This window comes from Canis lupus, chromosome 19 (genome assembly GCF_048164855.1).
Source record: "Canis lupus baileyi chromosome 19, mCanLup2.hap1, whole genome shotgun sequence".
Classification (NCBI taxonomy): Eukaryota; Metazoa; Chordata; class Mammalia; order Carnivora; family Canidae; genus Canis; species Canis lupus.
The window spans coordinates 21,340,954-21,368,089 of NC_132856.1; the positions used below are offsets into that span (position 1 = coordinate 21,340,954).

At 51.6% G+C, this 27,136-nt stretch overlaps 2 long non-coding RNA genes across 26 annotated transcripts in view; one reads left to right on the plus strand and one right to left on the minus strand.

Annotated features, from left to right (window-relative positions):
• On the plus strand, positions 1-26,079 carry LOC140609983 (uncharacterized). 9 transcript variants are annotated; one of them, XR_012011777.1, is made up of 11 exons: positions 1-492; positions 1,291-1,389; positions 1,492-1,542; positions 1,923-2,568; positions 3,367-3,551; positions 17,337-17,532; positions 19,568-19,728; positions 20,514-20,657; positions 20,937-22,346; positions 23,223-25,252; positions 25,990-26,079. It is a non-coding gene; the product is annotated as an uncharacterized lncRNA (long non-coding RNA). The 9 variants fall into 9 exon arrangements; XR_012011778.1 differs by lacking the exon at positions 19,568-19,728 and having other exon boundaries at positions 2-492; XR_012011779.1 differs by lacking the exons at positions 17,337-17,532; positions 19,568-19,728 and having other exon boundaries at positions 149-492; positions 20,937-21,040; positions 21,383-22,346.
• Positions 19,150-27,136, minus strand: part of LOC140609982 (uncharacterized) — a 15,430-nt gene continuing 7,443 nt past the window's right edge. Inside the window, exons 3-8 of one of the 17 annotated variants that reach the window (XR_012011762.1) lie at positions 25,129-25,227; positions 24,902-25,019; positions 23,038-23,457; positions 21,992-22,591; positions 19,772-19,846; positions 19,150-19,695 (exon numbers count right to left, since the gene is read on the minus strand). This is a non-coding gene — a long non-coding RNA (uncharacterized lncRNA). Of the gene's footprint in view, positions 19,696-19,771; positions 19,847-21,991; positions 22,782-23,037; positions 23,458-24,901; positions 25,055-25,128; positions 25,228-27,136 lie in introns of all 17 variants that reach the window. The other 16 variants (XR_012011766.1, XR_012011767.1, XR_012011757.1 and 13 more) reach the window with 16 other exon arrangements.

A 27,136-nucleotide genomic window follows, 5' to 3' on the forward strand; every position in this document is an offset into this window, starting at 1 on the left:
TTTTCAGAGGCTTAAGGGAAATGACTTTAATGCTCATAAAATGGCAGACGTTCTGTAGCATGAATGAATGAATGTTTTTGGTGGTGAGGCTGACTCCCTCAGAAGCAGACTCTGAGGTAAAGGTTTGAGGGGAGCCCCAGAAACACTGGCAGAGGTGTAGGGAAATGAGATAGGGAAGGGAAAGCAGCCAAGAGAAGACACGGTAATGAGCAGGTTGTTGCCACGGGCAACTGGCCTCTGTGCCAGCGGGTCCCCTGGGAGACCGTGTGGAACACACCTCAGAATTGTCCCACTTGAGGTGCGAGGCAGCAGCATTTGATCCCTACCTCCCCACTGTCATTGCTTGAGGCTGCTCCTGGGGGGCATGACCTGCATATTCTTTGCGTGGCCAAGCTTGCTCCTGAGACCAGGGGTTCTCATGGACAGAGGGTCACAGGTGCTTGCCTGAGAAGCCTTTGGATGTCAGCAGAAGTGAGGGCCCAGGGGACAGAGGTGAGGCAGCAGCTAACTCAATTGATTCAATTTCGGTCCCTTGATCCTGGATGCCCTTCAAGGCCAATATGATTCTCTGTATTGTCCGGTCCTCCTGTCCTCCCCTCTGAAGTCCCCATCTTTCCCAAAGAAAGATGGGTCCAGGGCACCTGGGTGGCTCAGTGGTTAAGCATCTGCCTTCGGCCCAGGGCGTGATCCTGGGGTCCTGGGATTGAGTCCCACATCGGGCTCCCTGCATGGAGCCTGCTTCTCCCTCTGCCTGTGCCTCTGCGTCTCTCTCTCTGTGTCTCTCATGAATAAATAAAATCTTTTAAAAAAGAAAGAAAAAAGGTGGGTCCTTCATGAGGAATCCTGCCACAACTGGTGCCTTTTCCAGCTCTTTCTCCTCAGTGCTTCTAGAGTAGGACATCCTTCCCGAGGCTCTGAACAGTTGGGGCTGGCTGGAAAATTGGTGTGCTGGTCTGGGAGGAGCTAGTTTGCACAAGGACATTGAAAATGTGTTTTGGCTAAAGGGGCAAGGAGGAGGTTCCTTGTGTGGGTGTCTGGAGGTTGGGCATGAGGCCACTGGCTTTTGGCTTGCCTACCCTACCTTTCCCCAAAGGCTCAGAGTCCTTTGGAAGAAGGGGCTGCCTTGGGAACTGAGGTCACTGTTCTGGGTGAGATGAGGGGATATGCTGTCCGCTCAGTATAGGACGGGACCCCTGACATTCACCCTGGATTTGCAGTTAGGCTTGGGTTCTGATCCTGCCTGTGTCACTCTCTGGCTGTGACCTTGAACACATTACTGTCTTCTCCAAGCGTCATCCTTCTGCATCTATGAAGGGGTCCAGTTGGGCCTACCTACCTCACAGGAGAAGGCTTGGAAAGGAGAAGCAGATTCTGGGGAGCACATAGCCAGTAAGTGGTCCACCTGGGATGGGAATGCCTGTCTGGGTGACTCTGGGATTTGGGGTTCACCAGGAACACAATAAAAAGAAAGTCCTCCTTTATTCTGAATAGGAGGAAGAAAAAACTAAGCCGAGAAACTCATCTAGCGTGCACGTCAGAGCGGTATGTGAAGAGGGCAGGAGAACTCTCTAGTGGGACAGGCAGTGTGATTTGCTAGACCCTGTGCAAAATGGAAATACAGGGCCCCTTGTTTAAGAGTGACTGGGAATTTCAAGGCAGGAACAGCGCTTATTAAACTGACCTTGGGGCCCTTCTAAGTGCTGACCCCGTAAGACTGCTTGGGTGGCATGGCCTTGCAACTGGCCCCATTTCCCTGCTTCCAGCAGCTAGTGGGTACAGATAGGGCTCCCTCTGGTAGGATGGGTGAGGGGCAAGCTCCAGCATCAGGTGAGCTGGGTTCCAATCCAGGATTCCAGGCTTCCTAGCAAATGACCTCACACAACTTCTTAAAACCCTCTGAACCTCAGTTTGTTCCTCTGCAGAATGGGACCGGCTTCTTTCCTAGGAGCATCGTCAGGCAGAGACAAAACCATGCAGATAGAATGCTGAGCACAGTGCCTGGCGCAGAGACCCAGCAATACCAAGAGCTGGGGTAGTCCCTTCCCCCTTCCCCCTACCCCCACCCCCGCCCCAGGCACAGACCCAGGGGGCATGCCAGGTCCCAGTGGTCATTACTTGTGTCCTGCTCAGCCTGGGCTGGAATCGTGGAGGCTGCAGTCGCCTGCTCTGGCAGCCCTACCTCCCCTCCCCATCCCCCAGGCTTTTAATGAGTTTAGTATTTTCATCAAATCATTCTTCCTACAACACAGGGCTGGGGGAGGCTAAAAATAGCTCCCTGAGTCACATGATGGTTCCAAATGCGGAGGCTCCCAGCAAAGGTACAAGTGCGACTCCTTGTTTCCTAGGAAATGAGAGTCATTGTGATGCCTGACGCCGGGCCGCTGCCAAAGCCGGGGCTGCTTGCAAAGGCACATTGTTTCCTGTGACATCCCTGCGTGCCTGCGACAGGCAGAAGGCAGGGGCACGGGGTGGGGGGTAGTAGAGCCCCAGAACTGGCTGAGCCCTGGCCTGGTGCCCTCAGACCGGAGCCAGAAGCTTCCCGTGCCTTCAGGAGTAGGAGCCCCCAAGGCAAGTGCTTCATCACACCTGGACCCCCCTTCCATGGGGAGCTGGCAGGGAATTGCTTTGCCAGCAGGAGAGCTGGGTTTTCTCTGCTACCTACATTCCCTGCCCCTCACTCCCCTGGTCAACAACTCGCAACTAAAGGTGTCTTATTGTTTGGTGGGGGCGGGGGACACCTAGCTGGTTCTGTCCCAAGAGCACGTTTTAAGTTCAAGCCCCATGTTGGGTGTCAAGATTATTAAATAAATAAATCAACTTTTTAAAAGGGTATTTTATTGTTTGGTAAGGAAAGCAAATCTGTTGACAAACACTCCCCCGGGGAGCCTTGCCAGGCTCCTCCCTACCCTCTCCTCCCACTATCAATCCAAGATAACCCCTCACCCCCTATCTCAGGCTCAAGTGCATCACGGGCACCTGGAGGGCTTGTGAACATATGGGATGCTGGGCCTCCACCCGGAGTTTCTCATCCAGTAGGTCTGGAGTCTGGCCCAACGATGTGCATTTCTCCTTCCCACATGATGCTGATGCTGTGCTCCACAGACTTTGAGAACCTTGTCCTAAATGCTGCGGTCCATGTTTTTCCCAGTCCCTCCTCCTCTTCCTATTCCTCTCTCACCACTTCGTAGCAACCCGAAAGCACATTTAGTCCCCAGTGCCCTGGCCCTGCACTCAACAAGACTTTCTGGCCTCTGGGCCTCGGCTTTGGGCCTCGCTGCCTGGAGCACCCTCCGTCCCCCTTCTCAATGGCTAACTGCTACAAAGTGCTTTAAGTATAAGTACTGAGAGCGACCGCTTCTTGAACAGGAACCATACATGCTTCCCTCTTCAAGATTCTACGGAGATAAACACTATTATCTTCATTTCACCCACCATTATTACCTCCATTCTACGGTGAGAAAAGTGACATTCAGATGGCCAGTCACAACCCTAAGTCACAGAGCTAGAAGACAGAGCTGGCATTCCTGGTGGCCTGAGTTTCAAGCCCACAGGTGAGTCACAGCTCCCATGACTCCCTCAGGAAGGCTTTTCTAGATCTTTCAGACTAGATAGATCTTGTACACCGCCTTGGAGACTTTGTACATGGGTGTCTTTGTCAATGTGCTGACAGCCTTGCAGAACAACTCCAGCTGTTGATGGGCCTGTCTTCTTGCTTAGACTATTTGTTGCTTAAAGACATGGGCTTTGTCCTAATCAACCCTAGTCATTGGAACAGGCTCTGGCATTAGTAAATGCTCAATAAACGCTCACCTCTTTGCTGAGTTACTGAATAACGGTTGCTAAAATGTTCGTTGAGTAGGTGAATAGGTGGTTGGTGCCTCAACACTATTAAGTGAGTATGTAAATAGTGGGTGCTCATTGCTGAGTAAATAAATGAGATATTAAGTTCTCTACATATGTTGCTTGAATGAATGCATACATGAATAAATAGTAGTTGCTACTAAATGTTTGCTGGAGAAATGAATGAGTATAAGCGTCTGTTGCCTGGCTGGATGAGTAGATGGGTTGCCTGGTAGATGGATGGGATGGGTTGGGTTGGAGGTGGTTGGATGGTAGATTGGATCAATAGGTAGCTTGATATATAGATGGATGGATGGGTGAATAAATGAAAGGATGGGTGGGTAGATGGATAGGTTGGTGTAAGGATGGATGAATAGATGAAAAAAATGGGTGGGTGGGTTGGTGAGAAGATGGATATTTATCCAAGCAAGTTGGTGGTTGGGTTGGATGGGAGGCAAGGGCCAGATTTTGGTATTTTTGGCATGGGGGCACTCTTTGTGTAATGCCACTTTTGCCAGATAGATGACAAAGAGTGAGTTATTCATGGAACACCAGGGCAGGTGAAGTTGCAGCCAGCAGGGCAGCCTGAGGGTCCTCTGGGCCATGACTTGGAAAGCCAAATGGATGATGCATCATGAATGTTGCAAGGGGGCTGTGGAACTAACTGTTTTAAATGTCAGGATGTCGCCCAGCTGTGAGATGGGGGCTTGACGTTTGTCATGTTCCCGAAGCACTCGTTTTAATGACTAATTATTTTCCCTCTTCTGACATGGCTCCTTGGGAGGGGAGCAGGGAGCTTGGCTGGAAGCCTCAGACTTGTGCTCCGAAACTGAATTCACTAATAAGCCAGAATGAATTAACCCCTACCTGCCAGGTGGGAAGCAGAAACTCGAAGGCCCCAGGCCCAGGCCCAGCCAGATGCTGCTCAGCTGGAAGTCCCTTCTGGGCTGGCTGGCAGCTTCGAAGAATCCAGAGCATCTAAGCCAAAACCCTGGTGGATGTCCAAAGATCTGGAAGAAATGCAGGTTGTTGGCTTCAAAGTTATTTGAGTTTGATCTAAATGAAATGATCAATGATTTGTTTTAAAAAAAACAACAACAGTACTTACTGGGGTGCTTGGCTGGCGCAGCCAGTGGGGTGTGTGACTTGTGATTTCAGCTCAGTCGTGATCTCAGGGTTGTGAGATGCAACCCGTTGTTGGGCTCAGCACTCAGCATGGAATCTGCTTGGGATTCTCTCTCCCTCTGCCCCTCCTGCTTGTGTGCTTCTCTCTCCCTAAAAATATATAAATAAATCTTTTTTAAAAAGCAGTACTTCCTATGTATGGGACATTGTAAAAATGCTTTACCTAATTATTTCATCCTTTGAGGCAGAGGTTTTTCTCATAACCTTCCCCATTTTACAGACGGGGAAACTGAGGGACAGTTTTCACAATGGTTTTAAAATGTGCCTGCAAGTTCTTTGCTCCCTTCAGGAGGCAGAGTCTAATTCCCTTCCCCTTAAATATAGGCTGGATTAGGACCTCGATTCTGAGGAGTGGAGTAGAATAGGGATGACCGTGTGACTTCTGAGACCAGATCACGATGCCGGAGCAGCTTCCTCCTGGCTCTGTCTCTTTTGAGATGTGCATCTTTGGAGCCTTAGACCTTCATTAAAGAAGTTGGGGATCCTTAAAGCTCGTGTATTCTAGAGAGTGGCCGAACCGGAAGGTGAGCCAGGCAGGCTGGCTGAAGCTCCAGCGGTGAGGAGCTCCTGCCCTGCTCCTGTCTTTCCTGTATAATCCACCCATGCACGAACTGGCAGGGCACTCATCCCAACCGTGTAGGTCTGCAGGAGGATTCAATTAGACACTTCTAGTAAAGCACAGGGTTCAGCGGTTAGAACGTAATAAATTCACTAATGGCAACCCTGTCCTTGTAGATACTTAGCTGTAACCTTGCCATTACCTTCAAATTGCTCTTGCGCGCACATCCCCACTCTAACATGTCTGCAGATGGATTTGGTGCTGCTACTCTGGGTCCAGAAAGCCACTGCTTCTCTCTCCCTGCCTCCACTCTACTTACCCGTGCCAGCCCACCACCTCCTGCCTGCCCCGCTGGAGCAGCCTTGCCACTGGTCTCCCTGCATCAGTCCTGGCCGCTTTGGCTTCTGCTCAGCGCCTTCGCCAGAGAGATCCTGATGAAACTTGGCACCTCACTTCTCTCGTCTGCCTAGGACCTTCTGAGAACAGCCCATCTCTCCCAGCATGGCAAACAAAGTGCTTTCGATGGCCTACAAGGTTCTATACAATTTCCCCATCAAACACCTCCTTGATTCGGTAAATCAAGTAAATTCACCATTTACTTAGTCCAGCCACGCGAGCTACCTGCGGTTCCTAGACCAAGCCGCGCTGGCGCATCCTGCCTCGAGGCTTTGCATTTGCTGTTCCCTCTGCCGGAATTGCTTTGCCTGCTGGTATCCACACGGTTCACTTCTTCACCTCTTTCAGGTCTTGGCTGAAATGTCGCTCTCTTACTGAGGCCTCTCCTTACCACCTATGTAAAATGACAAGTCCCCTTCGCTACCCGCCTTCCCCTTCTAGTTTTTCTCCATGGCACCTACCACCATCTTACACACGCATATCTTTTCTTACTCTTTTTTTTTTTTTTTTTTTAACTATTACTCCCTCCACTAGGACATAGCACATAAGGACAGAGATTTTTGTCTGTTTTGGTCACTGCCCCTGGGGAGAGCCGCCTCGGGCTCATGGTTGGTGCTTAGTGCATCCTTGTCAAATGAATGAATGAATGGCTGTTGGCTGCCATCAGGGAGGCCAGGGAGGAAGTTACTGAGCTACTCGAGGTCAGGTCAGACTGTGCAGCAGAGGCTGAGATGGCTGGGCTATGCAGTCTGCGGGTGGCCCCTGGTGTTCTGGCCTGTGCAGGGAGCTCCCGACCCTGGAGATGCGGTGGGAGATATGCCTGTGGAGGAAGGGGAGATGGCATATTGGTACTCGATAAAGTGGGTGGCCAAGTGATGTCTAGATTAGTGGTGGATGTGAGGACAGGAGAGGAGGTGGGAAGTCCAGCATGAGAAAATCCTGGGAACTCCCAGGGAGCAAGTGAGAGTAGGTCCTTTGGGGGAGTGAACGGGGGGTGGGGGAACAGAGTCCTTTATTCTAATGCCCATGGGGGTCAGGCGGGAGCACCAGGGAGGCAAATAGAAGTGCCCACAACCCTGCTGGGTTCCATTGGCTTATTGCCATGTGGAAAGACAGGCCTGGGCTTGTAAGAGCTTCTAGTTTGTTGAAGGGAGCCAGAAATCTGGGTTTTTTATGTGAAATTTCTTGATTTTTGAGGCTGTTTATTTCAACTATGCTAAAGGGTTGTATGGACCCAATAATCCCCATCTGTGAGCCTGACTCAGCCCATGGCAATCTGTTGACAACCTCTGGGGTATGATAGTGAGGGGAAGGTCTAGGGGCAGAACCTGGGGAGAATGGGTCCCAGGGGGTGCTCTCTGGCCAAAGGCACAGAAGGTAGGAGTTCTAAGCAGGCAGTGTGTTGGGAGCACTGAACATCATTGAGAGGACCACGGCGTGAGACTGGAAACTTGATCTTCAGGGGATTGCATGGGGGTTTTAACAGAGTAGGTTTGTGTAATGATACAGGCAGAAGTCAGTTTTCTCTGGGTGTGGAGCTGTCCTTTCTGTTCCAAAAGGTGTCCATTTTCCTTATGTGCAACGATGAAGGGGAGACAGATGGAAATTTCTTTGTTTCAGGCCAGGGCTGCAGGGACAAATGAGCCAGTGGGAGGGAGTCCAGGTCCCCCAGACCCTGGGAGGGAGACTGCACTGCTGACCTCCGGCTGAGGCCTCCTGGGGGGTTACCTATGGGGACATTGTGACATTCCTGTTGATATCCAGAACAAAATAGTGAGGTTGACTGCTCCCACCCCCACCTCTTGTACCGAATGCTCACCCGCACACCTCAGTCCCTGAACCTGCATGTGGCTGTCAAAGCCTGCAACAGCACCACCCAGCAAAACTTCCCATGTCATTGCCAGCACTCTCCACCTGGGCCGCTCAAGATGGAAACCACCAGCCACCTGTGGCTACTGCACAGGTGATGTGTGTTTAGTGTGCCTCAGCAGCTGGATCTTTGATTTAAAGTAATTTCAGTTTAAGTAGCCTTATGGGGCCATTGGCTGCCATAGTGGACGTGCAAGTCTAGAGATTTGGAAGAAACCATCGTGATTATAGAGACAATACTCCTCCCTGCCTCCTTGCTTATTCTTCTCCAAAAGCAGGGAATGCCAACGGGGAACTGAGTTTCCTGGTGGGCATGGGTGTGATTGCCTCCTCTCAAGGCCTGGATGGCCAGTGGAGGCCTGGCCTACGTCCTCAGAGCCTGTGTGGCAGTCTTGGCTCTTCTCCAGGCCTCATGGGCATCTCTGACACTCGGGTCTTATCAGGCCAAGCAGACAGCAGAACATGAGGCCAGGGCTCAGTGGGCTGGAGCAACCCACGTGGGTTCTGGGCCTGCCTCTCATGCTTCAGCTCAGTTACCGCCCAAGGCCTCCGCCTGCCTGGGCATTCAGCCCAGCTCATAATAAAAGGGCCACTTTTAGTTTCCTTCCCTGATCGCTCATGGGAGTTTGTCTCCCAAAGGGACTTTGTGGGGCAGGAGGGTGTATGGCAGAGGGGAAGGAGGGTGACTCTGGTTTGGCAGGATCCAAACATTCCCGAGTTTCTACAACATTTGCATCTAATAAGGTCTCAAGCCCCTCACAATGGTTATTTTAAAATTTGTCTTCTGGTATTCTAGTTTTAAAAAAAGAACTTTGCACATAGTATATAAACGTATCCCCTTTGTAAAAGATTAAAATAATTCAGAAGTTCTTCCCTATACATAGAATTAACTATGGCCTTCCTCCCAGTCTTCCTTCCATTTACACACACACACACACACACACACATGCACACCAGTGGGATGTTCTTTCCCTCAGAGGAATCCTACTGTACACAATCACTTGTTCTATGACTTGGGGTATCTTCCCATATCTGTTCATGGAGGTAAGCCCCATTCCTTGTTGACTGCCACATAGTATCCATCTGCTTATGTGTAGTGTGGTTTAGGTAATCCCTCCCTATTGATGAATATTTTGGTTTTTAGAGGCTTCATTTTTTTTTAAAGATTTTATTTATTTATGAGAGACACACAGAGAGAGGCAGAGACACAGGCAGAGGGAGAAGCAGGCTCCATGCAGGGACCCTGATGCAGGACTCAAGCCCAGGACCCCAGGATCACACCCTGAGCCCAAGGCAGATGCTCAACCACTAAGCCACTCAGGTGCTCCTCCTTGAGGTCTCAATAGCATCACTATGTTGCAGTGGACATTCTCGCCCGTAAGCATTAGCACACACACACACACACACGTGACAGGGAGTGGGGTAGACTGGATTATGGTTCAGCAAGCATTCCCTCCTCCCCTACTCCTAACTTCATGGTGGGGAGTATGTCTCCGTCCCGTGGTCAGGCTTGGCCACAGGGCTTGCTCTGCCCAATGAGATGGGGGTGGGAGCAATGATGGCCAGGTCTGAGCTTAGGCCTTAAGAGGCCTTGAATGTTTTCTGTTTGTCCCTCTTGTGCTTCTGCCGGGAGAACCTCATTCCCTGGGGAGCTGCTGGCAGGGGGAGGAGGATGGGAGACACAGCTTGGAGCCCGGCCCAGCCCTGCCCTGCCCTGCCCAGCCTGGCTCAGCCCAACCCACCCCTCCCTGGCTGCACTGCAGACAAGTAAGCCAGAAAATAAATGTTTGTTGTTTTGCGCAGCTGAAATTTCAAGGTTGTTACACAGGAAAAGTTGCCTGACATGGGGGCGAAAACTGGGAGAGCTTTTAGCATCTATCAAAATGTTTAATGAAACGCCCTTTGACCCAGTGTTCTACTTCCAGGTGTCTAGCCTACCGAAACACTCCATATCGAGACACAAGAACAATGATATTTAGAGCAACTCCCGCTTTGTAAGGGAGGGTGTCCTCCCTGTCCCGTTTGATGGATGGGGCTGTCCAGGCATTGAGCTGTGAAATCACTTAGTGGCTCTTCCAGGGTGCCCGGGAGGGAGGGGGGGTGGGGGAGAACCGGGAAGCCTCTGTGCTGGGCCTCCCCTCCACGCAGAGAGGCAGCCCCCGGGGTCAGCAGCCCGCACAGCTGCACGTGTGTGGGCACCACCTGGCCCGGCTGCAGCCACAGGTCACAGGCTTGAGAGCCTGACAGTTTTATCATCTTGGGAGCCTTTCCCGAGCTGGACCTGCAAAACCCCCCTCACCCTTCCCCCGCCCCCAGCAGTTCCAATTCCTAGAGGGCTATGGGGGGGTGCAAGATTGGCTGGCAATACTCCTAAGATAGAATGTCTGGGGAAACAAGAATTTGTCCTGGGGTTGATGTTGACCGTTTACCATTCACCCCCAGACAGTCAATCCCTTTTCCCGAAGAGCTGCATTTCTCAGATGCTTTTGTCCCTGGTCCTCCAAGGGGCCCCTTGGACGGGATCTCGGGAGAGCTCCCTGGGTACCAGGATGCTCAGGGCTGCGACAAGGGGCTTGCCTCCTGGGCGCCTGCCTCCTTCCTCGGCCACTGGCAAAAGGCCGAGGGGAGGAAAAGTCACTCCGACACAAGGGCCTGCGGACACCTCTGCAGAGAAATTCGTCTTTTGTTGGGGGAAGCCCAGATGGAATCTCGGAGCTGGGAAATAGACCTGTTTGCCTGCTGTCCCCACTCGCCTCTCAGGTCATCTGTCACTGTTAACTCAGTGCTGATAATTCTGTCGAGTTGGAGCACTCGCCCGGCTTGGCAGCGAATTGAGTTGAGAAGGAGTTTTTCCCCAGCAGAAATGTGCTGTGTCCATGGTTATCTGTGCGAGATGCTGTTGTGGGAACGTGGAGGCTGTATCTAGGGGGTTGGGCCCATCAGGGGCTTTGTGCCCAGCTGAGATTATAGGCCTCAGCCTGCAGGGCCCGCCAACCCACGGGGGAGAGATGAACCAAGAAAATTGTGCTCATCAACCATCCCTGGGTGTCCGTTAGCCCATCCAGAGGGAGCTGCTCCATATCTCCATAGAAGGCAATGGGGGGGGGGGGGTGCTCAGTCCTCTTTAGATGGCTGCATACTATTCCCCTGTGTACCTGTGGTATGGCAGCAGGGATGCTGGAGTAGATGACTGTTGGTCGAATCACCGTGAGCACAGGGCTGACTGTCCACAAGCTGGTTTGTGGTTTAGGAGGTGCCGGGTACGAGGTCCTGCTCGACTGGTACACCAGCATTCACCTCAAGGTCAGGCATGGGGAGGGGGAGTAGCTCCTTTCATCCTAGGAGGTAGGTCCCATTATCACTAATTTACAACTTTTGCTCATTTGTAAATTGGTGATAATGGGACCTACCTCCTCAAATTGAGGCATAGAGAAGTTAGGAGTCTTGACAAAGATCACACAGCTACTAAGTGGCAGAGCTGGGATGCAAACCCAGGCCTGACTGACCCCAAAGGCCACCATTCCTGTAACTACCTCTGCCGACCCCCAACCACCTGTCAGATGTACTTGGGAAGTTTGCTGAAGTCCTGCTGCTGATGGGGAAGCTGAGAGAACACAACTGTTCTTTAGTCCCTAAATCGCTTGGGGTCCCAGGTATGACAATAACCCTTGCTGTCCACACTTGACCACTTTACGTGGCCAGGGTGGGTTTCTGGTTTTGGGCAGCAGTCAATCCAAAGCCCCTGACTTTTAGTTTGCATCCTTTTTCCTTAAAATAAGCAGATAATTGAAGCTGAAGCAAGACGCTCAGCTTGACCTGCATAATCCAGTTGCCTCCTAACTGGACTTGCTCTGCCCAAGGGAAGCCTTTGCCCTTCTGTCACCTGCTTGGAGGTGGTCCCTGTCAAAGCCAGAACCCTGGACACCAGCAGCAGCTCTTACTCCACTATAGTCAGAGACCGCAGGCCTGGTGGGAAGCTACCCTTCTTGGTCATGGGACACTCGTGGGGGTGCAAATGTTGCCAGCTGAGTTTTCATTGGCCCCAACCTCCTGTAAGCAACCTGGAGCACAGGAGGGCCAGGCTGGGGTGGTCCTTCTGCCTGGCAGCTCCTGGCAGACGTGCTGCATGGGGCTCCAGCACACTTGCTCTTCTGCATTCAGCACGCCCAGGCTGGGCCAACACTAATATTTACTTTTGCAGGCAAGGCTGTGGCTCTGGGCTGTTTCCCGTCCCCGTGGTTCCCCTGGGCCCAGGGGATGGATTTGCAGGGTGGGGTGTTGGGACACAGCTTGTGTGGGCTGAGCGGGAGCCATGGGAGATGTCAGGCAGGGAATTAGATCCAAGGCCCCAGATCGCAAAAATAACTGTAATGGTAACAATAACAATTATTTATAAAGTACTTGCCATATGCCAGATGCTGGGATAAGTCTCTCCTATGTATTTTGGTTTCCATCTCACCCCACTGCTCTAAGGCAGGTGTATTAGAGTTTTACGGGCTAGAAACCAGAAGCAGTGGACAGTAAGGAGCTGGTCCTGGTTCACACAGGTACTAAATGAAGGACCTCGGTGGCCAGCTGAGCCAATGAGCCTTGGGAATTCTAAAATCAAAGGCCTCCACGGGGTGGGCAGTTTAATGCAATGAGCGAAGCCTGGGAAGCTTAGGGCAACAGTGAGAGGTGGGGCCTAGAACACACTGGAGAGGAGAGCCCAGTGACACGGTCAGTTGTAGCCACTTGTTGCCACCAGGACAGGTGGCCCCAATGGCCTCGGCTTGTCTGATTTTCAAGAGGAAATCTTAGCATGTTTGTTTCTGTAATCAGGGAAAATACATATTTAAATATCTACAGGTTTTTGTTTGAAGTTTTCCAGTTTCTAAATGTTGGCAACACATTTCTTAAAAAAAAAAAAAAAAAGGGAGAGAGAGAGACCATACGAGGAGCCAAGTCAAACATGGCTTGGGGTGATAACTCTGCTCTCACTGCAAAGCCCTGCTTGTTCACCCCTGCACTCTGCTTCCTCCACACATGAGGTAAGAGGGAGACGGGCTCAGAGGCCCCCAGTCTGGACCATCACCTCTGAGCCACTCTGGGGGTGCATGCCTGGGGACATGGCCACCCTTGGGTCCAGACCCTCGGAGGGCCGAGCTCTGGCTCACCTCCATCTGTCTGGGAGCCATGAAGAGGAGGGTCTCCTGGCCAAGGGGACATGCCTGCCCAGAGCTCACAGCCCTGCTCCTTGAGGGGCCTCTGGGGACCCCAGAATGCCCTGCCCCCAGGGCCTTAAGCCCACTTGGAGGACCAGTGTATCCATTCCCCACTGCTGTAAAAGAAACCATGTCAACGTCATGGTGGGAAGCAACGATCCTGTGGGTACTACAGTCGCCCATGGCTCGCAGGCTGGGTCAGTGCAGCGGCTCTCTCGGGTCTCCTGACACCCGGTCAGAGGGCAGCCTGCTGGAGCCCCGGGCGCGTCACCCGCATGTCTGCAGGCCTCTGACCGTCGGCTGAGGCCTCAGCTGGGGCTGCCGCACAGGACACCTGCACACAGCCTCACCTTACCGTGAGGTGACGGGTTCTGGGGGTGGGCTCCCCATGACGGAAACTGAATGGAGGCTGAATGGCCTACGTGACCCAGCCTTAGAGTCACATCTGCCATTATTTGCTGGTGGCAGCGGAAACAACAGGCTGCCCAGGTGGAGGGGAGGGACGTGAACTCTCCCCCGTGGTGGCAGTGGGGCCAGATTACGCGGTAAGAGGGGCCTATGGAGGGAGAGATGTTTCCATGGCCACTCTGGGGAATATTTTCCGTGCTAGCCAGCTCGTTTCCCTTCCCTGCGGTCCCCCTGAGGACAGAGCTGCGGGGCAGGAGGCAGAGGGGGCGCTGCAGGATGGCAGTGACGGCCCGGGGGACAGCCGGCTGCGCACACGCCGGCACACCAGGCCCTCTGACCCGGGCAGCGTCGAGGGCAGGCTGCGTGAGGGTAGGGCAGGCCCTCGGCGTTTGCTTTGAGGAGTTCCCCACCGAGAGCCACATATGGACCAAGCAGAGGTCAGCTCCTAGGGGGCCGGCGTGACGGCCACCACTGAGCAGGAAGGGCCACAGGGAGGAGAAGAGAGACGGAGATAAATGACTCGCTGTGTGTCCCTCAGCCTCCTGGAGAACACATCTTGACTGAGGTGTGGAAAGGAGGGTTTAGCACTTGCCCGGTGCTGTGAAGGATACCACAGGAACTTTCCTTGGGGGACGGGACAGATACACACAAGCCAGCCATCAAATGATGAAAGTTGCAGGGGAAATTTGGGTCAAATGGAAAGGCTTTGGGTAGCCCGGGTGGCTCAGCGGTTTAGCACCGCCTTTGGCCCAGGGTGTGATCCTGGAGACCCGGGATCCAGTCCCACGCTGGACTCCCTGCATGGAGCCTGCTTCTCCCTCTGCCTGTGTCTCTGCCTCTCTCTCTGTGTGTCTCTCATGAATAAATAAATAACATATTTTTGTTTAAAAATGGGAAGGCTTTATAGAAGGGAGAAGTTAGAACACAGTCTCCATCCCGCCTGCAAGTCCAAACTGCCTGGGTGAGCTTGCAGAAATACCAATGCCTGGTGCCCACTCAGCTCCATGCTGATGCAGGGCATCCCTTGGTGGCCAGTGTGCGGGGCTTTACAAAGTCTCCCCAGTGATTCTACTATGCAGCCAAGTTTGAGGTCCACTGAGCCAAAGGCAAAGTAACTCCCAGGTCTTACTGCAAGAATGGCCTCAATGCACAGGGAGGCCAAGGAAGCAGGCCAGGTAGACAAAACAGCTGGAGCACAAGAGGGGGGTGCATTGCAGCAGCAGGGAGCAGTGTAACATAAGGTCAGACACTCTAAGATGTGAGTATTGGTAATAGAAAGAGTAAATGTTGTCAGGCACGTACATCTCTTAGGATAGAGCCATGCTGGGAAGTAGAGCTTTCCAAAGGCAGCAGTATCAAAGCGGTTCTTTGTCCACCTCCCCCTGCAGACTGTAGGCTCCCTGAGGGCAGAGGCCAGGTCTGGCTTCCCCTGGAACCCCATGTGCAGCATGATGCTCCACATGATATGGTCCTGGGAGTGTTGGGGTGAACATGAATAATTCTGGGCCTACTCTAGAGCCAACCAAACTCAGGTGTGGTAGAGATTGTTTGATGGTCACCTCCATAGGAGCCTCTTCTCTCTCCTTTCAGCAGAAACCCAGCGTTAATGGGAGCAGAATTTCCAGACTCTTGCAGCCCTGGGAAGCCATGGGATGCAGTCTCACCAGCCACGCTGTCTCAGGCTGGGTTCCCCGAAGCACAGTCTTTGAGATAAAGGGCTAAGAGCCAGTTTATGTGGAAGGTGATTCCAGGAAGGGTGTGTATGGAAGTGCAGAAATGAGACAAGGGAGAAGCCAAATGTGGAGTGGGTAAGGGAGAGGTTATTGCTAGTGACAATGGGGTTCCATCCCACTGGGGACCTCTAGGAAGAACAGCCCCAGCTGTTTCCACCAAGGGAAAGAATGCTTGGGTATCTGTCCATTGTTGATCGAGGCCACCCCTGGGCACCATTAACTCTGACACTTCTAGCCTGCTCTGTGTGTTGATCTGAGCAAGCTTCTGGGGCCAAAGGAAGGTGTCTATAGAAGGAGATTCTGTGGTGACTGGGTGATGGCTGTCAAGGGGATATGGGAGGGGCAGGGACAGAAAGCATCAGTTGTGGCAAAGGACTTCCAGAATAGCCTCACAGAAGAAAGGTTGACTAAGCTGGTAAGAACCCTTTTGTTCATGACCTTCGCACTTTCCTCTTGTTTAGAATATAGATTTAATGGCTGGAACTGTGGCAGCCATCTCATGTCCATGTGGCAAAGGCCAACAGAACCATCAAGATTTCATTCTGTTCTGATATGTTTTAGTTAAAACAATTTCCTACTAGACATTGTTATCTAAGAAAAACCAACCTAGGGATGCCTGGAAGGCTCAGTGGTTGAGCGTCTGCTTTCGGCTCAGGGTGTGATCCCGAGGTCCTGGGACCCAGTCCTGCATCGGACTCCCCACAGGAAGCCTTTTACTCCCTCTGCCTATGTCTCTGCCTCTCTCTCTCTCTCTCTGTCTCTCATGAATAAAAACAATCTTTTAAAAAGACCCAAAAAAACAAAACAAAAAAACTCCCAATCTCTTTATAGTTTAAAGCAACCATTAATACTTGGATTTCATGTTACTTGCAGCCTAACTCAATCTCACTTCAATAAATCATAAAAATTGAAGAATGAATAAATTGAATTCTGGGCAGAAGGTGGGGGCGGGGCGGAGAGCACTTTTGCTTACAGAGATATCCAGCAGGTTTGACTGAATTCTCAGACGGTAAGCTCCTGAGGGCTACATGATGATTATTTGTGCTTATTATTTCATCCTCAGCTTGTACAGAGGAGACTTGCAATAATTGTTTCCTGAATAAGTAAATGGCCAGTGATCCTGAGGGAGGTGAGAGAGTTGAGGATGCTCTAGACCGATTTGAGTTTATGTTTGTGGAGCGTCTTTTCATCTATCAGATTGTGTTTCTCTGTAGCTAGGGAGGTGGGATGAAGCAGGAAAGAGAAGAAACAGCAAATGAGCTAGGATTCAAGTATTAAAAATTGAGTAGGCTAAACTCCCTCTCTCTGAACCTTAGTTTCCTTATTTGGAAAATGGAGATAATAACCATAGCAAACTGAAATTTGTTGTAAGGACTAAATGAGATAATGTATGACCAGGGATTAGCAGCGTTCCTCGCTAGAACTGGGTAGGTTCTCAATAAAAATGTAGTATATTGGGGCACCTGGGTGGATCAATGGTTGAGCATCTGAGTTGGCTTAGGGTGTGATCCCGGGGTCTTGGGATCGAGTCCTGCATCGAGCTTCTCCCTCTATTTATGTCTCTGCCTCTCTCTATGTGTCTCTCATAAACAAACAAACAAACATTAAAAAAAAAGAGTACTATATTATTGTTGTTTTTGTACCTGTACCGGGCCCTGTGGGAAGTAAATAAGACATGGTCCTTGTCCCCAGAGAGCTGATGATCTGATAGGAGGGACTTGCCGTATAATGAGAAAGGACAAAGACGATTCTTCTCATTTTATGGCTGGGGTCATAGACTCTGATGGGGTCATAACATGCACCCAGGATCAGCTGATGGGTTTGTGCTGGGATCTCAGCCAGCAGCCGCAGGAACTCCCGAGGAACGCTAGAAGCATTGAGAACTTCGGGAGAAACTCTGTGATTTGGTCTTGTACTCAGAGCCAGGGGTAGACAAGGGTCCCAGTGGACTCTGTGGTGGCAGCTCTGGGCTCCTTCTCACCTTACCCCGTTCCTTCAGAAACCTCCTCCACAGGCCCATCCCAGCTCTGAACTTGAAAATGCATTGATTGGAAGGAGCTGATTTGACCAAAAGAGGTGCCATTTGGCAGAGCAATGGGTGAAAACATTTTCAAAATGAGGATGATGCACGTTATTTTCCAGATTCGTCCCTGAGCAAACTGCTTCTCGGGACCATGTTGGCACTGCTGACTGCAGAGTTATTCTCCCTGAGATTGGACACTATGGTGAACATGGTGGCCGGGCCTGCTCTCTGAGGGGAGAAGTGAAGAAGTCCCCCTTGGCATGTGGCCGGGAGCCCTCCCCAACTGGGCGAGCATGTTTGCAAACTACTTTCATGGTACTTTTTTTTTTTTTTTTTAAGATTTTATTTATTTATTCATGAGAGACACAGAGAGAGAGAGGTGGGGGGAGGGCAGAGACACAGGCAGAGGAGAAGGAGGCTCCATGCAGGGAGCCGGACCTGGGACTCCATCCCGGGACTCCAGGATCACACCCTGGGCCGAAGGCGGTGCTAAACTGCTGAGCCCTCGGGGCTGCCCTACTTTCATGGTATTTGATGGCGTTATGGAGATTCATTGGGTAAATCATGCTCCTGTTCAAAAGAAGCTCGGGTTCAAAGCCGATCTAACCTCCCCATCAGTCCTGACCGCGACTACCACCCCATCTCACAGATACAGCGACTCTCCAAAGGGTGGAGGATGGTCGCCCTCAGAGGGAGAAGGTCAGGAGCATGGGGCTGAGAAGGCTTGCTTAGTCTCAGCATTGAGACATTGGTATCAAAGCAGGCGATATTGGGCTTTGGGCTTTATCCAGCACCCTCTTTGATAGTTGGATGTCTTAGGGCACAAAGCAGGAGTACGACTCCTTCCTCCGGCATCTTGTCACCCAAGAGATGGTTCTGCTAGGGTGACATATGCCCACAGGCATAGCTCTACTTCTTGTGAAACAAATAAACAAAAATCATCATCATAAGCCTTGACATAACCGTGTGAGAACAGGTGGTAGGACATGATATGTTCTCTGCTCCCTGTGTTTCCACCTTGCTCTCTCCTCCATTCCGCCAGCTTTGAGCTTTGTACTCCTTGCCTCCGGGACAGGATGACTCAGCAGGAGCTCTGAGAGAAAAGAGTGTCAGCTCTTGGCTTTGGAGTTTCAAAAGCCTAGGCCCCTGTGCATGACAGAGACTGAGGGCATAAATAATACATGTAGGAGGAGAGCTGGGGAAGACGGAAGCTTCTGGACCTGGAGATGGAAGGACTCTAGGGCTAGGGGGAGGGAGAGAGGTGGAGGTGCTGTAAGAAAAGAGTCCCCTGTGAAGGGAGACTGGGGATGCCCAGTGGGGCTCCATCAGCACCTCCATATGCTGCAGTCTCTTCTTGTGGCCCCCGACACAGGAGCTACAGACGTTGTCCTCCCTGTGGGCGGCTACTGAGGTCCATTTTGGGGTGCTCAGCGTACCGGCCCAGAAGGGCACCTGCCACAGTGTCTGTCCTAAGACCTTGAGTTCTATCATCCCATGTGCATGCTCCCATTTTAACGTGCCAGGACACGCATAAACTGTAGGGGTGGGTTGGGACCTGGACCACTCCTGGGGTAATAGTGATGGAAGGCACAGAGCCCTCTCATGACTCCCATTCCCCTGAACCCCTCCAAGAGGTCCCCGCTGAGATAGGGCAGGGTGAACCACGAGGCTCTTAGCTCCCCACATGCTGAGGGTCGGGTAAGAAGGGCCGGGCGTTCATGCGCATCCCTTAGGATCAGCTCTAACTCCATCTTTTCTGTCCGTCTTTGGAAAACTTAACGGGTGCAAATGTGAACAAGAGGCCTGCTCTTCCTTCCTCCCCTGCAGAAGCTCTGGGGACGCGGTCTGTTTCCTCAGCTCTGCTCACTGCCCCTGGGGACACTGCTCCTCAGCCCCGCGGCCCCGGGGGTGGAGTCTCCCAACTGCCCCCTGCCTGGCCCGCTCCCCATCCCCCCCACACGTCCACAGGCCTTTCATTTAAAAGAGTTCACTGCTGCAGGAAACAGATGGGAGTAACAAACATAATAAACAGTGAGAATTTCAAAGGTTCCGGAAACTTCGAGTCATGGTCTCAGGACTGCAGTTAAAGACTTCCTTCTGAGATGGGTTCTGAAAGCGATTGCAGCCACTGTTTATTTGAGCTGCTGGGATGGCCACGCAGGTACGGGCGGTGCTGGGTGAGCATCGTCAGCCCCCGGGTGGGTCTGTAACCCTCGCGGGGCCCTGCGGACGGAGGGTGCTGCTACTGCCGGTTTACAGATGCGAAAATGGAGTTGAGAGAGCAGGATGGGGCCTCGTGACTTATGGGGCCCAGTGCAGAATGAAAATACAGTGCCCTTGTTCTGAACAGATGAAGCATTTCACCACGGCCACAGCAGAGCTTCCACCCAAGGCGGGGTCCGTCTGGGCACAGGGCGCGTGTGACAGCACAGGACACGGGCCCCGTCAGGAGGACACAGCTTGTCCAAGGACCTCGACCTAGGGAGAGGCAAACCCACGTTTCGGCACAAGGTCTCGAACAGTCTTCAACTGAATTTGGTTGTCTTGTGTTTACCTGTAGGCGCCCGGACTCCCTCCTTCCCACTGACCACGGCTGATGAAATCTTGGCTGTGACCGGAATTTCTATGACTTAACAAAGAATAGTAGAAAGCAGGGCATGACTTTAAGACGCCAACACGACACAAATCCTGATGTTGTTTCAAGAAGCCCTTTGGCTTTTGCCACAATGGGAGCTGAAAGACGATTGGGCACTGCCCATCCCCTAGCCTTCTCCATTCAATTAACTTGACATGTAAACATTTTTGAGACAGATGATTCTCATTTTCAATGCAGTTTGAAAGTCCCTAGGGGCAGGAAGACTACTCAGGCTTACTTAGCTTCAGAAGTGGTGTCTTCACTCCAATTTATGTGGACTTCAAGGGACCACAGTGGGCTCAGCCCAGCTGAGCAAGCTGCCTCCCCAGTGGGACATGGAGAATATAGGGTTTTCCATATACATTTGATGCAGTAGCTTAAAACATGTTTATATGAGTATATATTTGTATTTTATTCTTTTATCATAGTTGTTCTCGGGGGAGGGAGTCACTTTCCCCCAACCAGGGGACATTTGGCAGTGTCTGGGGACATTTTTGTGGTCTTGGCTGGGTGTGGGGAGCCGCTCAACATCCTGTAATGCACGGGACAGCACCCCCCCCCCCCCCCCAGAGCAAAGAACTATCCAGCCTCAAATATCAGTAGTGCTGAGGCTGAGAAGTCCTGACTGACCATTAATTATCATTCATTTTGGCTTTTTTAGGGATTGAAATAAACCTTTAGCACTGGAACCCCACCTAGGAAACGTCTACCTCTAGGAAATGAAGTTTTGAGAGATGCCGACTGAATTTGTGATCACTGAATAAGAGCCAACTGGGCATCAAATCAGGGGTCAGGTGAACCTCAGGTGGGCCTCAAAACCACCCCAAGAAGTCTGCTTTGTTACCTTCATTTTGTTGGTGGGGAACCCGAAGCTTAGCGAGGTAATTAGGGAAGGGTTTCCTGGATGTGGGATCATCCAAAGATGCCTTAGCAGAGCCAGGCACAATCATGGGGTCTCTTTGGCCCTAAGAGGCCTCACACCTGCTCTGGTTATCCCAGCTGGGGGCCACCCAGCTCTCTGCCTCTGGCTCAGTGGCTCCTAGTTTCCTTGCCTTACACCCACCCCCATCTCTATTTCTTGCAGGCATTGAATTCGTAACACCTGGACTTTGAGGGACCCAATCTCCTAGGAGCTTGGGATAAACTCACTCCACACTCAGAGTCTAAAGGAAGGGACAAGTAAACCAGGTAGTAAGTCCCCTGGGACACAGTAATGGATTTGAGAGAGTCCCATGACCTAATCAGAGCCAGTGAGAAGCTATGAGAGGCTTGCTGTCCATTGCTACCCCAGGAGACTGAGGGGCTGCCAGATAAAATAGGGGGAGCCTGGTTAAATAGAATTTCAGATAAACAATGCATTAAAAAAATTGTAAGGCATAAGTATGTCTCACTAAATATTTGGTGGTATTTAACTTATACTTAAAAATTTAGTGGGGCATACTTACACTATAAAGGTATTTCTTGTTTATCTTAAATTCAAATTAAACTGACATCCTGTGTTTCTGTTTGCTAAATCTGGCAATCCATCAGAGGAAGTTAAGAGGACAGATGGCTCCTGGTGACATCATCTGAGCCCTGAATCAACTGTACCTGAAGCCAAACTACCCATGCACTTGTAGCTGAAGGACTGCTAAGGAATATTCAGGACTTTCTCAAAATCTTGGCCTTAGGAAGCTTGGAAAGAGAGCTTCTTAGGGGTGTCCTACACCTGCTTCTTCTCAGTGCTCAGTGTCCAGGGATGATAAGGCTTGTTGAACAACAGGCACTGCACCTCACTCCCTTTACAGTTTTGAGCATCCACTGTGTGCCAGATGCTGTACTGGAGCTCCAACTTCAGTTACTTCTCCCCACCCTTCATATGTGTTTGAGTTAGGTTCTATCACACTCATTTCCCAGATGAGAAAACAGAGGTCTGGAAAGGTGACATCCTTTACTTTAGAGCACAGGCTGAAAAAGTGAGAAACGGAGACCATGGAACAGGCTCTCTCATTCCCGCAGAGCCAAGGCCCTTCCTTTCCAGTTTACTGTCTCCCGGCCCCCACACCCTGCCTGCCAGTCAGCCCCTTGGAAGAACCCCAGTGTCATCCATGACCTTGGCTTCCTCTCTCAGCCCCCAAAAGACCCCCATTAGCTACCCACCTCCTGCTTGAAACAAGCCGCTGAACATCTGGAAGCCCTAGGAGGCCGTTTCTTTGACAACCTTTCAGGGCTCATGGAAATTCTTGCCTCAACTGCTGTGACGCGAGCAGCCCAGGTACACAGGCCCCTGGAGGCCAGACGGCTGGCAACATCTGCTTCCAATTACCCCAGGGAGGGACCTCACCGCCAGCCGCTGGTAACAGGAGCCCCTGGCCTCTGATTTATGGCCCATTTGGAATGAAGCCTCAGGAGCAATTACTTGCTGGATGGAGCCAGGCGAGGGGCGAGAGCTTTGCAGAGCAGAAAGCAGATCTGACTTGCTGGGCTCCCTCCCCAGGCAGAGAAGAATCATCTAGTGAGTACTATCTTATTTATTTAAATTACCAAACTTTTATGGACCTGCCTATGTGCCAGGCGCCCATCTCAGAGCTTCATGAATATTCACTCCATGAACTCCAGTGAGGGAGGTGCTATTATCATCCCATTTTACGGGTGAGAAACAGAGGACACAGATGACATAACTGGCAGTAGTCAGGCAGCTGGGACCATGGGCTCAGCTGGAATCCAGGCACCAGGATCCATGGTGAACATCAGGCTGCTCTGCAAAGGAATGATCTTTCAAACATGAAAACAGGACCACCAGGGACACCTGGGTGGCTCAGTGGTTGAGTGTCTGCCTTCGGCTCAGGGTGTGATCCTGGGGTCCTGGGATCCTCCCCTGCTGGGAGCCTGCTTCTGCCTCTGCCTGTGTCTCTGCTTCTCTCTGTGTGTCTGTCCTAAATACATAAATCTTAAAAAAAAAAAAAAAAAAAGAAAAGAAAAAAGAAAACAGGGACCGCCAGATTTGCCACCCAAACCCCCAGTGGCTTCCAAACACAGAATGAAACCCAGAGCTCTGAATCTGTGAGGACCTCCCTGCCCTGCCTGGTTCTCTCTTCCCGCTCACCCTGCTCCAGCCACCTGCCCCTTCTCTCTTCTTCTGGTTGCTTGTTTCTTGTCTTTTTAACAGCTTTATTGACATATAATTAACATATCATAAAACTCACCCACTGAAAGTGAGCAGTTCGCCGATGGTGATGTTTTTCACAGAATTGGGCAATGATCGCCACAATCTGACGTAGAACGTTCTCATCAACCCCCAGAGAAATTGCATCCTCATTACCAGCGCCTCCCACCCCACTTCTCACCAGCCCTCAGCAACCAAGCATGCGTCCACTTTCTCCCTCCACAGATTTACCTACTCGGGGCAGTCCGTACGCGTGGAATCCTACAGTACATGGGCTTTGTGTCTGGCTTCTTTTCCTCAGCGTCATGTTTCCAGATTCACCTAGGTTGTGTTGCTGGTTCTTCACTCCTTTGTGTGACCAAGTAATATTCTGTGGTGTGGACATACCGCATTTCAGGTATCCATTCACCAGGTGACGGACACGGGGTTGCTCTCGCTGTTTGGCTTATGAATAATGCCGCTGCAAACATACGTGCCATTTGTGTGGACCATTCTGGTTTCCTGACATACTGAGCATGCTCTCCTAGCAGAGTCTTTATCTTAGCTATTCTCTCTTGCTGGGGGGGTGGGGGGTGGGGGGCGTTTCTCCTCCAGATCTTCCTGGGACTCAACGCTCTCACTTCACTTCTCTGCTCACATGTAACGTCAGAGGTCCTCCTCGACCACCCTCTCTGCTCATCATCCCCTCTTCCCTTATTCTGCTTTAGTTCTCTTTGACTGTCTCCCTATCAGAAATCACTATTTTTTATTTCTCCTCCTCCTCCTCCTCCTTCTTCTTCCTCCTCCTCCTCTTCTTCTTTTTGAGAGAGAGAGAACAGTGGGGAGGAGGAGAGGGAGAGAGAGTGTGAATCTTAAGCAGGCTCCATCCCCAGTGTAGAGCCGGATGTAGGGCTCTATCTTATGACCCTGAGATCTTGACTTAAGCCAAAATCAAGAGTCAGACACTTAACTGACTGCGCCACCCAGGTGCCCTGACAGAAATCACTTTATATTGTTATCTGCATATTTGATTTTTCTCCCCCTGCATGGAAGCTCCATGAGGACAGGAACCCCAGTGGTCTTGTGCCCTGCCGGGCCCTCAGTGCTGGGCATATGGACAGTGCTCAATCAGTAGACAGTCGACGATGACATGGATCACCCAGGCCATGCTCCATGCCAGCGCTGGGCTTCTAGGTGGAGAGCAAGACATGCCCTCTGGTTACCAGGGCTGCTCTGATCATTGCTCTACTAGCACCATCTCGACTCGGCCTTTCTAATTTCTTCCTAAGACAGCAGGGAAGACAGAGGAGTCGGCCGGTAATCCACCAGGGTGCTGTGTAGGATGGTAAGGCTTTTCAGAGGGAGCACTCCAGCTGGAAACGAATGGGTTGTGACTACTTAGGAACTCTGTGATGCGAGCAGTTCACTGTGTTTCTTTGCCTCAGTTTTCCCAACTGTCAAATAGAAAATCTCTTTACTGGCTGGCTGTGAGGGTTGTGTTAGTTAGGGTTCTTCAGAGAAACAGGACCAGTCGAATATATAAGATTTAGTGCAAGGAACTGGCCCCGGGGCTGGTGGGGGTGGAGGAGTCCAGGGGTCTGCTCTCTGGAGTTCGGAGACCTGGGAAAGCCGGGGGGTGTTCTGAGAACTGGAGGGCAGATGGTGTGAGTCCCATGTGAGGACGGGAGACCCGTCTCAGCTCGAGGAGTCACAAATTTCCCCTTCCTTGGCTTTTTTGTCCTGTTACAGCCTTCCAGGGATTGGATGAGGCCCACCTCCACTGGGGAGGAGGACAAGCTGCTTTACTCAGGCTGATGTTTTTAAATGCTAATCTCTTCTGGAAACATCCTCACAGACATGCCCAGAAATAATGTTTAATCTGGATACCCCAAGTCCCAATTAAATTGACACAGAAAATTAATTACCACCAGGGTAAAGTGAAGTAACGTGGGTGAAACATTCAACGCATGTTAGCTATCTGTATGTGGATAAATAGAACCATCAGGAGAGCGGGGGAAGTGAGGAGGATGCCAGGAAACGAGGCTGGAAGGCAAGGGGAGAGAATCAATGAGGGCTTTCTGGGGGAGGTGGCACCTAAGCTGGGCAAGTAGGAGGTAGCCCGGGGAACATGACATCCCTCCTCCTGCCTCACCTCCAGCTCAGGGCTGCCACATGTAAGACGGAGACTGTAGGCAGACATCCTGCCACCTCGGCTTCCCTGCTGGCAAGTCTGACATTTGCCGGAAGGTTCCTGGGAGAAGAGGCAACATGACATGGTGGGTAAGCTCAGGGCTCAGGGCAGCCCTGGTGACCTGGTGTTCAAATCCCCTGGCTTCCCAGCTGCCTCCCTGGGTGTCCCTGGGCAACATGCTGAACCTCTCTGAGCCTTCACGTCCTCATCCATAAATGGGGATGGTAGTAATGGGGCAGGAGTGTCCTGAGAATATCCACCGAGGGGATACACGGAAGCAGGTGCTGTTGCCTCCAACTCTTCCCAGAGCGATGGTAAAGCAGGCAACTATTTTTGAACCCAGGCTCTCTACTTAAGGAGCCGGAGCAGACTAGGACAGTGGTGTCCAATTCTGCTCTGAGCCCGCTGTGTGGTCTTGGGAAAGTGAACCACTCCTGCTGAGCCTGGGGGGGGGGGCGCTGCCCCTGGGGGGAAATGAGATAAAGGCGGCCCAACCCTCGCTGCTTCCCGTCTGCTGCAATCCCTAGGAGCGGTCCCCAGCCCCTCCTCCACCCTCATCCCTCTCCCGGGGCTTAATTGGGCAGCTGCAGGCACTTGGCACTTAACCTTCTCCCCATCTGCCCTCCCGGGAAAGAATGAACGCTAATCCCCGGAGCTGCTTCCCGCGCCCTCAGGGAAGTGTGCTGAGTGCAGGGAGCGGGGAGCCGCGCGGGAGCCAGCGGGCCTCCCAAGTAGCCCAGCCCTTGCCCAGAGTCCTGCCCCCTTCCTGGAGCCGCGGGGGCTCAGCACCGCGAGCAAGCCTGTGAGTCACCCCCCTTCCAGCCCGGCCCTGTCCCCCTAAACCAGCGCGGCCTGATGGAAATACGATGGAGCCACCTCTGTAACTCCCATTTCCGAGGAGCCACATTCAAGAAATAAAAAAGAGATGAAATTTTAATAACGCACTCTATTTAACCCAATATATTCCAAATAGGATCTTTTTTTTTTTTTTTTTTTTTTTGCTTACTTATTCATGAGAGAGAGAGAGAGAGAGAGAGAGAAGAGAGAGGCAGAGACACAGGCAGAGGGAGAAGCAGGTTCCATGCAGGGAGCCTGACATGGGACTCGATCCCGGTCTCCATCCCCGGTCTCCATCCCAGGTCTCCATGCCAGGTCTCCAGGATCATGTCCTGGGCCCAAGGCAGACGCTCAACCGCTGAGCCATCCAGGCGTCCCCCAAATAGGATCTTTTTAACGTAAAACCAATATGCACAGTCACCGGTGGGTGAGCTCCTTTGTATTCTTCTAAGCATACAAAACCTTCCACATGCAGAGTGTGTTTTATGCTTTTACAGCGCATTTCAATTTGGAAGCTAAATTTTCATGGGAATACTTGATGTGTATTTTGATTTCATAAAATTTATAGTTGAAAGAGTAGATTCACCTACTCAAGTTGCTCCAGACCCACAGAAAAGTTTTCAAATAAGGAGACGGCAGGATCTGTTTTTAAATTTAAATGTACGTTAATTAAGGTGACATAACATGAATGATTCAGCTCATCAGTCACCTGCAACCACCCTGCAAGGAAGGGCTCAGCGTGTGGCTGCTGGTTAGTTTAGGGTCCCGGAGGCCCTGCTCTGGTCTCTGCGCCTGAGCCCCCAGGCTGCCCCTCACCTCCCGCCCTGGAAGGTGTATGGCACAGTAGCACAAGAAGAGGTGGGAGCTCTGCCTCCAGAGTCACTCTGAGTGACTGGGTGGCTCAGCAGTCACTGGGCCTCTCTAGGCCTTTCTCTTCCTAGCTGTCAAAACTTTTCATTCAAAGAAACCAAGTGCTTGCAACTCACTACGGTCTGTTCTAGGCTCTGGGAACGCGCAGTGAGCGCGCTGGGAAGAGAAACAAAGCAGGAAAAAGGGAGGAGGGCTGTTATTTGAGAGCAAGAGGACAGAGGTCACTCTGTCTTCCTGGCTGACCAGACACTCCCTACCATCC